Source organism: Arachis ipaensis, chromosome B1 (genome assembly GCF_059453495.1).
Source record: "Arachis ipaensis isolate K30076 ecotype BB chromosome B1, ASM5945349v1, whole genome shotgun sequence".
Taxonomy (NCBI): domain Eukaryota; kingdom Viridiplantae; phylum Streptophyta; class Magnoliopsida; order Fabales; family Fabaceae; genus Arachis; species Arachis ipaensis.
In genome coordinates, this window is record NC_142436.1 from 60,614,726 (window position 1) to 60,624,758 (window position 10,033).

At 39.9% G+C, this 10,033-nt stretch overlaps 1 non-coding gene across 1 annotated transcript; it reads left to right on the top strand.

Annotated features, from left to right (window-relative positions):
• The first annotated feature begins 9,257 nt into the window (after positions 1-9,257).
• On the top strand, positions 9,258-9,365 carry LOC148576753 (small nucleolar RNA R71). Its single transcript, XR_015903664.1, has one exon. It is a non-coding gene; the product is annotated as a small nucleolar RNA R71 (small nucleolar RNA).
• The last annotated feature ends 668 nt before the right edge of the window (positions 9,366-10,033 follow it).

Sequence of the window (10,033 nt, forward strand, 5' to 3'; positions counted from 1 at the left end):
AAGCATAGAAAAGCATGACATGATGACATGTCATCACAACACCAAACTTAAACCTTGCTTGTCCCCAAGCAAGAAAAGAATCATGCAATAAAGATTGACAATCCAAGGTAAGCAGAATAGCAACTCAATGTTCATGGTTGGCTAGTTTTCTATGCATGCCATAATCGCACAAGAAAGGTAAATGATTGATGCTTCTATCTAGCTCAATTTATGAAATCTTTTCCTTATATTTCTTCCTTGAAACAAGCTTTTGATTAGCTTCTCCTTTTGGGTGTTTTGCCCCATGAGTTGATAACAAAGCTACGACTCTAAATGCTTTGTTTTTAAGTTTTACCACTTGATACATAAGCACCACAAGCAATTAATTAGAGGACTTCTTTTCTTGACTCTCTAATCATTGATGCTCAGAGCCTTGAGCTTTGAGGGAGTGCTTTTGCACTTGAGCCTAGCCTTGACTCTAAATGTTTTGTTTTCGAGCTTTTTGCTTGATACATAAGCACCACAAGTACTTAACAACTTAATTGTCATTGGTACTCAGAGCCTTCAGCTTTCTCATTCTTTCCCTTTTTCTTTCTTGCCTTATTTTTATTTGCTTCCTTCAAGGTTTTCATGATTCCAAAAATTTCATAAAATGTCCTAGATGAAAACTTCAATTAAATACATTCAAATGTAATTGAGCAACAATTAATCATTCTAGCCTTCCAATACTTGTATGCATATGCTAAGTTCTTCTTTAATTCCTTGTTTGTTTATGATCATGATACTTCACTACTTTGAACTTTACAAAACTCAAGTTGGTAGTCATAGTGGCATAGCAACATGTTACATATCAAAATTCAGGCTATGCTTATTCATACACACACGTAAACAGAGAAGATAAAGAAAATCATGCAATTTAAAGTGCTGGAAACAAATGAAAGGAAAAGGGACTTTACAACCTTGTAATTCATCTTCTCTACTGTTGTCCTTTTCCTACTATTCTTCCCCCTTTTCATACCAAACTCAGAATGCTTGCTAATCCTCAAGCAACAATCAGAACAATGGTGATGGGGCTAAGATGGATCATGAGTGTCTTACACAATGAAATGTTAGTAGTACATGTGTTTAAGCAAGCAAAATTAAGAATAACTATCAAGGCACAGGAAACAGAGACATTATGATTGCAAACATAAGAGGGTGTGAATGATACATTGCATAAAGAATGAGTGGCACACCAAACTTAGTGTGACACTTTCACTTGGAGTTAATGCAAGTATCCAGTAAAGATTGGAAGCAAATTTTGTTTCATAGCAATACCAAACTTAGAATGAAACCATATGTCAATTTATTTGAACTAAAACTACACACAAGGAACTATTATATGCTAATACCACAATCACCAAGTGAAGAATTTATCACAGTCAGGATTTCTCGGTGAGGTATTAGCAACAACAGTTAATGAGCAAACTAAAAGACAACACTAAAAACAAAGAAATGACTAAAGAGAATGAAAAATTATGAAACCAAAAGAAAATTAACACTGCAAAGGCCTTATGATTATGCAGAAAAGTGGTGTTGCTGGATTTATTGCACAAAAAATTAAGTGGCACACCAAACTTAGAAACTTAGTGTGGCACTTTCAGTTTAGAATTGGTGCAATTATCCATAAAGATTGAAAACAGATTGTTGCAGGGTAATACCAAACTTAGAATGTAATCATATGCCAATTTATTGAAATTAAACAAAGCAAAGAAAGAAAACAAAGCAGAGAAATAAAATGTTACCTAAGGTTGGATTGCCTCCCAACAAGCACTGTTTTAGTGTCATTAGCTTGACATGTTCTTCACTTTCTTCCTCTTCTTCCAGTTTGTTAAGAGGAATGACCTCAAGGGGGGAGAAGATTTAGCTATTGTCCCCTGTCTTGGTCTCTTCTCAGCAAGCTTCCTTTTGTTAATGGCTTGATTAAGCTTGCTTGTTGGATCAGGGGTAGGATTGGTGCTTTTGTTAGTTGCCTTCACTTCTTGGATATCAATACTTGGTGGTTGTGTGATGGTTGGAGTGTTTTCTTCATCAAGAGCCTTTTGAATTGGTGGTTTAATGAGCCCTTTCTCTATGCACTTCTCTACTTCAATTGAATGTGAATCTCCTTGATTGTCTTCTAGTGCATGGAATTGTGATCACACTTTTCACAACTCCGGTACAACTAACCAGCAAGTGCACTGGGTCGTCCAAGTAATAATACCTTACGTGAGTAAGGGTCGATCCCACGGAGATTGCCGGCTTGAAGTAAGCTATGGTCATCCTGTAAATCTTAGTCAGGCGGATTCAATTGGTTATAAGTTTTGATAATTGAAAGATAAATAAAACGTAAATTAAAATAAAGATACTTATGTAATTCATTGGTGGGAATTTCAGATAAGCGTTTGGATATGCTTTATTGCTTCTGAATCTTTGCTTTCCTATTGTCTTCATCCAATCATGCGTGCTCCCTTCCATGGCAAGCTGTATGTTGGTGGATCACCGTTGTCAATGGCAACCATCCGTCCTCTAAGTGAAAATGGTCCAGGCACGGCTTCTGTACGGCTAATCATCTGTCGGATATCTCGTCTTGGATGAAAAATACCAGGCACAGCTACCGCACGGCTAATCATCTGTCGGCTCTCACTTGTGTTGGAATAGGATCTCTCTATCCTTTTGCACACTGTCACTGTGCCCAACATTCGTGAGTTTGAAGCTCATTTGTTCTAGCCTTTACCACGAAGGTTGGTGCACGAAATTGCGATCATCAACAATGGCGCCAAAGACTTGGTGCTCTCAAACATGAATCACACTTTGTCACAACTTCGCACAACTAACCAGCAAGTGCACTGGGTCGTCCAAGTAATAAACCTTACGTGAGTAAGGGTCGATCCCACGGAGATTGTCGGCTTGAAGCAAGCGATGGTCACCTTGTAAATCTCAGTCAGGCGGATTCAAATGGTTATGGTGAATTGATAATTAATATATAAATAGAATATAGGATAGAGATACTTATGTAATTCATTGGTGAGAATTTCAGATAAGCGTATAGAGATGCTTTCGTTCCTCCTGAACCTCTGCCTTCCTGCTGTCTTCATCCAATTATTCCTACTCCTTTTCATGGCAAGCTGTATGCTGGGCATCACCGTTGTCAATGGCTACATCCCGTCCTCTCTGTGAAAATAGTCCAATGCGCTGTCACTGCATGGCTAATCATCTGTCGGTTCTCGATCATACTGGAATAGGATTTACTATCCTTTTGCGTCTTTCACTATGCCCAGCACTCACGAGTTTGAAGCTCGTCACAGCCATCCCTTCCCGGATCCTACTCGAAATACCACAGACAAGGTTTAGACTTTCTGGATCTCAGGAATGGCCATCCATGGGTTCTAACTTATACCACGAAGACTCTAATATCTCAGACTCGGTCCCCTGTATTAGATATCTAAGAGATATTCATTCTAGCTTGTTTTCATGTAGAATGGAAGTGTTTGTCAGGCACGCGTTCGTAAGTGAGAATGATGATGAGCGTCACATAATCATCACATTCATCATGTTCTTGGGTACGAATGAACATCTTAGAATAGGAATAAGCTTGAATTGAATAGAAAAACAGTAGTACTTTGCATTAATTCATGAGGAACAGTAGAGCTCCACACCTTAATCTATGGTGTGCAGAAACTCTACCGTTAAAAATACATAAGTGATAAAGGTTCATTGGTCTTGGCCCCAGAGGGGAACCGGAGTAACCAAGCCCTCGAATACAATAATAAAAAGTCCTATTTATACTAAACTAGATACTATGGTTTACAGAAATGAGTAAATGATGCAGAAATCTACTTCCGGGGACCACTTGGTGTGTGCTTGGGCTGAGCATTGAGCTTTACAAGTGGAGAGGTCTTTCTTGGAGTTGAACGCCAGTTTATAACCTGTTTCTGGCGTTTAACTCCACTTTGCAACCTGTTTCTGGCGTTTAACTCCAGAATGCAACATGAAACTGGCGTTGAATGCCAGTTTGTGTCGTTTAAACTCGAACAAAGTATGGACTATTATATATTGCTGGAAAGCCCTGGATGTTTACTTTCCAACGCAATTGAGAGCGCGCCATTTGGAGTTCTGTAGCTCTAGAAAATCCACTTTGAGTGCAGGGAGGTCAGAATCCAGCAGCATCTGTAGTCCTTCTTCAACCTCTGAATCTGATTTTTGCTCAAGTCCCTCAATTTCAGCCAGAAAATACCTGAAATCACAAAAAAACACACAAACTCATAGTAAAGTCCAGAAATGTGATTTTATTTAAAAACTAATAAAAGTATACTAAAAACTAATCAAATCATACTGAAAACTATGTAAAAACAATGCCAAAAAGCGTATAAATTATCCGCTCATCACAACACCAAACTTAAATTGTTGCTTGTTCCCAAGCAACTGAAAATAAAATAGGATAAAAAGAAGAGAATATACTATAAATTCCAAAATATCAATGAAAATTAGCTCCAATCAGATGAGCGGGACTTGTAGCTTTTTGCCTCTTGAATAGTTTTGGCATCTCACTTTATCCATTGAAGTTCAGAATGATTGGCATCTATAGGAACTTAGAATTCAGATAGTGTTATTGATTCTCCTAGTCATTATGTTGATTCTTGAACACAGCTACTTTATGAGTCTTGGCCGTGGCCCTAAGCACTTTATTTTCCAGTATTACCACCGGATACATAAATGCCACAGACACATAACTGGGTGAACCTTTTCAGATTGTGACTCAGCTTTGCTAAAGTCCCCAATTATAGGTGTCCAGGGTTCTTGAGCACACTCTTCTTTTGCTTTGGACCTCGACTTTAACTGCTCAGTCTCAAGTTTTCACTTGATACCTTCACGCCACAAGCACATGGTTAGGGACAGCTTGGTTTAGCCGCTTAGGCCAGAATTTTATTCCTTTAGGCCCTCCTATCCACTGATGCTCAAAGTCTTGGATCCTTTTTACCCTTGCCTTTTGGTTTTAAGGGCTATTGGCTTTTTGCTCTTGCCTTTTGGTTTAAAGAGCTTTTGGCTTTTTCTGCTTGCTTTTTCTTTTTCTCTTTTTTTTCGCCATTTTTCTTTTCTCTCTTTTTTTCCGCAAGCTTTTGTATTCACTGCTTTTTCTTGCTTCAAGAATCATTTTTATGATTTTTCAGATCATCAAATAACATTTCTCCTTTTTCCTTATTCTTCAAGAGCCAACATATTTAACATTCATAAACCACAATATCAAAAGACATATGCACTGTTCAAGCATTCATTCAGAAAACAAAAATTATTGTCACCACATCAAAATAATTAAACTAGTTTCAAGGATGAATTCGAAACCCTGTACTTCTTGTTCTTTTGTTTTTAAAACATTTTTCATTTAAGAAAGGTGATGGGTTCATAGGACATTCACAACTTTAAGGCATAGACACTTAGACACTAGTGATCATATAGTAAAGACACAAACATCAATAAAACATAAAGCTCAAAAAATCGAAAAACAGTAAAATAAATAGACAAGGAGATTAAGGAATGAGTCCACCTTAGTGAGGGTGGCGTCTTCCTCTTCTTGAAGAACCAATGGTGCTTTTGAGCTCCTCTATGTCTCTTCCTTGCCTTTGTTGCTCCTCCCTCATAGCTCTTTGATCTTCTCTTATTTCATGGAGGATGATGGAGTGCTCTTGATGTTCCACCCTTAGTTGTCCCATGTTGGAACTTAATTCTCCTAGGGAGGTGTTGATTTGCTCCCAATAGTTTTGTGGAGGAAAGTGCATTCCTTGAGGCATCTCATGGATTTCATGGTGGGGAACTTCCTCATGCTCTTGTTGAGATCCATGCTCTCTTGTTTGCTCCATCATTTTCTTAGTGATGGGCTTGTCCTCTTCAATGAGGATGTCTTCCTCTATGTCAATTTCAGCCGAATTGCAGAGGTGGCAAATGAGGTGAGGAAAGGCTAACCTTACCAAAGTAGAAGACTTGTCAGCCACCTTGTAGAGTTCTTGAGGTATAATCTCATGAACTTCCACTTCCTCCCCAATCATGATACTATGGATCATGATGGCCCGGTCTACAGTAACTTCAGACCGATTGCTAGTAGGAATGATTGAGCGTTGAATAAACTCCAACCATCCTCTAGCTACAGGCTTAAGGTCCAATCTTCTTAATTGAATCGGCTTGCCTCTTGAGTCAACCTTCCATTGAGCTCCTTCTACACATATGTCCATGAGGACTTGGTCCAACCTTTGATCAAAGTTGACCCCTCTAGTGTAGGGGCGTGCGTTTTCTTCCATCATTGGCAAGTTGAACGCCAGCCTCACATTTTCTGGACTGAAATCTAAGTATTTCCCCCGAACCATGGTAAGTCAATGCTTTGGATTCGGGTTCACACTTTGATCATGGTTCCTAGTGATCCATACGTTTGCATAGAACTCTTGAACCATTAAGATCCCGACTTGTTGAATGGGGTTGGTGAGAACTTCCCAACCTCTTCTTTGGATCTCAAGTTGGATCTCCGGATACTCATTCTTTTTGAGCTTGAAAGGAACCTCAGGGATCACTTTCTTCTTGGCCATAACTTCATAGAAGTGGTCTTGATGGACCTTTGAGATGAATCTCTCCATCTCTCATGGCTCAGAGGTGGAAGCAATTGCCTTCCCTTTCCTCTTTCTTGAGATTTCTCTGGCCTTAGGTGCCATTAATGGTTATGGAAAAACAAAAAGCTATGCTTTTACCACACCAAACTTAAAATGTTTGCTCATCCCCGAGCAAAAGAAGAAAGAAAGAAGGAGAAGAAGAAGAGAAATGGAGGAGAGGGAGAGAGGGGTGTATTCGGCCAAGGGGAAGAAGAGAGGGTTGTGTTGTGTGAAAATGAAGAAGGAATGAAGGGTTTATATAGGAGTGCGGGGAGGGTTAGGGTTCGGCCATTAGGGTTGGGTTTGGGAGGGAAAAGAATTTGAATTTTAGAGGTAGGTGGGGTTTATGGGGAAGAGAAGATGGATGTGAGTGGTGAGGGGGTGATGGGAAAGAGTGATTGAGGTGATTGATGAAGGGTATTTGGGGAAGAGGGTTATGAAAAGGTGTCAAGAGGAGAGAAGAAAAGGTAGGGATCCTGTGGGGTCCACAGATCCTGTGGGGTCAAGGACTTAACATCCCTACTCCAATTAGGCGTGTAAAACACCCTTGCTGTGCAATCCTGGCGTTTAACGCCAGATTGCTGCTTATTTCTGGCGTTAAACGCCCAAATGTAGCCTGTTTCTGGCGTTTAACGCCAGGCAGATGCTTGTTTCTGGCGTTAAACGCCAGCTTGGTGCTTGTTTCTGGCGTTAAACGCCAGACAGATGCTTGTTTCTAGCGTTTAACGCTAGACTGCTCTTCCTCCAGGGTGTGCTATTTTTCATTCTATTTTTCATTCTGTTTTTGACTTTTTAGTAGTTTTTGTGACTTCACATGATCATCAACATAAAATAACAATAGAAAATAAATAAATATAATTAGATAACATTGGGTTGCCTCCCAACAAGCGCTTCTTTAATGTCAATAGCTTGACAGTGAGCTCTCATGGAGCCTCACAGATGTGCAGAGCATTGTTGGGACCTCCCAACACCAAACTTAGAGTTTGAATATGGGGGTTTAACACCAAACTTAGAGTTTGGTTGTGGCTTCCCAACACCAAAGTTAGAGTTTGACTGTGGGGACTTTGGTTGACTCTACAGTGAGAGAAGCTTTTCATGCTTCCTCTCTATGGTTACAGAAGGAGATCCTTGAGTCTTAAACACAAGGTTGTCCTCATTCAATTGAAGGAGCAACTCTCCTCTGTCCACATCAATCACAGCTCTTGCTGTGGCTAGGAAGGGTCTTCCAAGGATGATGGATTCATCCTCATCCTTCCCAGTGTCTAGGATTATGAAATCAGAAGGGATGTAAAGGCCTTCAACCTTTACTAACACGTCCTCTACTTGTCCATAAGCCTATTTTCTTGAGTTCTCTGCCATCTCTAATGAGATTCTGGCAGCTTGCACCTCAAAGATCCCAAGTTTCTCCATTACAGAGAATGGCATTAAGTTTATTCCTGACCCCAGATTACACAGAGCCTTCTCAAAGGTCATGGTGCCTATGGTACAGGGTATTAAGAATTTGCCAGGATCCTGTTTCTTTTGAGGTAATTTCTGCCTATCCAATGCATTCAGTTCATTGGTGAGCAAGGGAGGTTCATCTTCCCAAGTCTCATTGCCAAATAATTTGGCATTCAGCTTCATGATTGCACCAAGGTACTTAGCAACTTGCTCTTCAGTAACGTCTTCATTCTCTTCAGAAGAAGAATACTCATCAGAGCTTATGAAGGGCAGAAGGAGGTTCAATGGAATCTCTATGGTCTCTAGATGAGCCTCAGATTCCTTTGGTTCCTCAAAGGGAAACTCCTTATTGGTCACTGAGCGTCCCAAGAGGTCTTCCTCATTAGGATTCACGTTTTCCCCCTCCCTTATAGGTTCGGCCATGATGGTCAAATCAATGGCCTTGCACTCTCTCTTGGGATTTTCTTCTGTATTGCTTGGGAGAGTACTAGGAGGAGTTTCAGTGACTCTTTTACTCAGCTGGCCCACTTGTGCCTCCAAATTTCTAATGGAGGACCTTGTTTCATTCATGAAACTTAGAGTGGCCTTAGATAGATCAGAGACTATATTTGCTAAGCTAGATGGATTCTGCTCAGAATTCTCTGTCTGTTGCTCAGTGGATGATGGAAAAGGTTTGCTATTGCTAAACCTGTTTCGTCCACCATTATTAAAGCCTTGTTGAGGCTTTTGTTGATCCTTCCATGAGAAATTTGGATGATTTCTCCATGAGGGATTATAGGTGTTTCCATAGGGTTCACCCATGTAATTCACCTCTGCTATTGCAGGGTTCTCAGGATCATAAGCTTCTTCTTCAGAAGATGCCTCTTTAGTACTGTTGGATGATTCCTTCAATCCATTCAGACTCTGAGAGATCATATTGACTTGCTGAGTCAATATTTTATTCTGAGCCAATATGGCATTCAGAGTATCAATTTCAAGAACTCCCTTCCTCTGAAGCGTCCCATTACTCACAGAATTTCTTTCAGAAGTGTACATGAACTGGTTATTTGCAACCATGTCAATGAGTTCTTGAGCTTCTGCAGGCGTTTTCTTTAGGTGAATGGATCTACCTGCAAAATGGTCCAATGACATCTTTGATAGTTCAGACAGACCATCATAGAATATATCCAGGATGGTCCATTCTGAAAGCATGTCAAAAGGACACTTTTTGGTCAGTTCCTTGTATCTCTCTCAAGCTTCATAGAGGGATTCACCTTCCTTCTGTTTGAAGGTTTGAACATCTACTCTAAGCTTGCTAAGCTTTTGAGGAGGAAAGAACTTGGCTAAGAAAGTCGTGACCAGCTTATCCCAAGAGCTCATGCTATCTTTAGGTTGAGAATCCAACCATATTCTAGCTTTGTCTCTTACAGCAAATGGGAAAAGCATAAGCCTGTAGACCTCGGGATCAACCCCATTGGTCTTAACAGTATCACAGATTTGCAAGAATTCAGTTAAGAACTGAAAAGAATCTTCTGATGGAAGTCCATGAAACTTGCAGTTCTATTGCATCAGAGAAACTAATTGAAATTTCAGCTCAAAATTGTTTGCTCCAATGGCAGGGATTGAGATGCTTCTTCAATGTAAATTAGAATTTGGTGCAGTGAAGTCACCAAGCATCTTCCTTGCATTGTTATTATTTTTGGCCATGTCTCCTTCTTTTTCGAAAATTTCTGTCAGATTTTCTCCAGAGAGTTGTGCTTTATCTTCCCTTAGCTTCCTCTTCAGAGTCCTTTCAGGTTCAGGATCAGCCTCAACAAGAATGTTCTTATCCTTGTTCCTGCTTATATGAAAAAGAAGAAAACAGAAAAGAAAATATGGAATCCTCTATGTCACAGTATAGAGATTCCTTATGTAAGTATAAGAAGAGAATAATGGAGGAAGGAAAAGATAAGAATCCAAACACAAAGGAGAGGAATGAGTTC